At 35.9% G+C, this 1,856-nt stretch overlaps 1 non-coding gene across 1 annotated transcript; it reads left to right on the top strand.

Moving 5' to 3' along the window:
* The first annotated feature begins 329 nt into the window (after positions 1 to 329).
* Positions 330 to 437, top strand: LOC127747946 (small nucleolar RNA R71). Its single transcript, XR_008009892.1, has one exon. It is a non-coding gene; the product is annotated as a small nucleolar RNA R71 (small nucleolar RNA).
* Positions 438 to 1,856: the final 1,419 nt, after the last annotated feature.

The following is a 1,856-nucleotide window of genomic DNA, read 5'->3' as shown; positions in this document are numbered from 1 at the left end:
CACTTGTGCCTCCAAGTTTCTAATGGAGGACCTTGTTTCAGTCATGAAACTTTGAGTGGTTTTGATTAGATCAGAGACCATAGTTGCTAAGTCAGAGTGGTTCTGCTTAGAATTCTTTGTCTGTTGTTGAGAAGATGATGGGAAAAGGCTTGCCATTGCTAAACCTGTTTCTTCCACCATTATTGTTGTTGAAACCTTGTTGAGGTCTCTGTTGATCCTTCAATGAGAGATTTGGATGATCTCTCCATGAAGGATTATAGGTGTTTCCATAGGGTTCTCCCATGTAATTCACCTCTTCCATTGATCATACCTATGATGCTCCATTCAGAAAGCATGTCAGAAGGGCACTTTCTGATTAATTGTTTGTATCTTTCCCAAGCTTCATAGAGGGATTCACCTTCCTTCTGTCTGAAGGTTTGGACTTCCACTCTAAGCTTACTTAATTTTTGAGGTGGAAAAAACTTTTCCAAGAAGGCATTGACTAGCTTTTCCCAAGAGTTCAGGCTTTCTTTAGGTTGTGAGTCCAACCATATCCTAGCTCTGTCTCTTACAGCAAAAGGGAATAGCATAAGTCTATAGACCTCAGGGTCAACCCTATTGGTCTTGACAGTGTCACAGAATTGCAAGAATTCAGCTAAAAACTGATGAGGATCTTCCAATAGAAGTCCATGGAACTTGCAATTCTGTTGCATTAGAGAAACTAATTGAGACTTAAGCTCAAAGTTGTTTGCTCAAATGGTAGGGATAGAGATGCTTCTCCCATAGAAGTCGGGAGTAGGTGCAGTAAAGTCACCCAGCACCTTCCTTGTATTGTTAGCATTGTTGTTGTTTTCGGCTGCCATGTCTTCTTCTTGTTTGAAGATTTCTGTTAGGTCCTCTACAAAGAATAGTGCTTTAGCTTCTCTTAGCTTTTGCTTCAAGGTCCTTTCAGGTTTAGGGTTAGCCTCAACAAGAATGCTTTTGTCTTTGCTCCTGCTCATATGAAAGAGAAGAGAACAAAAAAAATATGGAATCCTCTATGTCACAGTATAGAGATTCCTTGAGATGTCAGAGGAAAAGAAGAATAGAAGGAGGAGGTAGAAGAAGAAAAATTCGAACTTATCAAGAGAGATAGAGTTCGAATTGTTGATAGTGGAGGAGTGTTAGTCCTTAAATAGAAGGATGTGAGAAGAGGGGAAGAATTTTCGAAAATTAAAGTTGGGAAAGAAATAAAGTAATTTTTGAAAAAGATTTTGAAATTAGAAATCAAAGAGATATGATTGAAAACTATTTTGAAAGAGATGTGATTAAAAATATATGATTGAAAAACAATTTAAAAAGATTTGATTTTTAAAATTAATGACTTGGCTAACAAGAAATTTAAAATATATGATTCAGACATTAAACCTTTCTCAACAGAAAAGGCAACATACTTGAAATGTTGAATCAAATCATTAATTGTTAGCAAGTGTTTTTGAAAAATGGAAAGAAATTGATTTTGAAAATATATGATTGAAAAGATATGGTTTGAAAAAGATTTGATTTTGAAAAATTATGAAAACTTGAAAAAAATTTGAATTAAAAACAAAATCTTCCTTCTTGTGCCATCCTGGCGTTAAACGCCCAGAATGGATACCATTCTGGGCGTTTAACGCCCAAAATACTACCCTTTTGGGCGTTAAACGCCCAGCCAGGTACCCTGGTTGGCGTTTAAACGCCAGTTTTCCTTCCTCACTGGGCGTTTGAACGCCCAGCTTTTTTTGTATAATTCCTCTACTGCATGTTCTGAATCTTCAATTCTCTGTATTATTGACTTGAAAAGACACAAATTAGAAAATTTTTTTTTGAATTTTTAATGATGAGGAATAATCAAAATA

This window comes from Arachis duranensis, chromosome 5, assembly GCF_000817695.3.
Source record: "Arachis duranensis cultivar V14167 chromosome 5, aradu.V14167.gnm2.J7QH, whole genome shotgun sequence".
Classification (NCBI taxonomy): domain Eukaryota; kingdom Viridiplantae; phylum Streptophyta; class Magnoliopsida; order Fabales; family Fabaceae; genus Arachis; species Arachis duranensis.
Note: the sequence above shows the minus strand (reverse complement) of the source record. Positions and strands in the feature narration are given on the sequence as shown.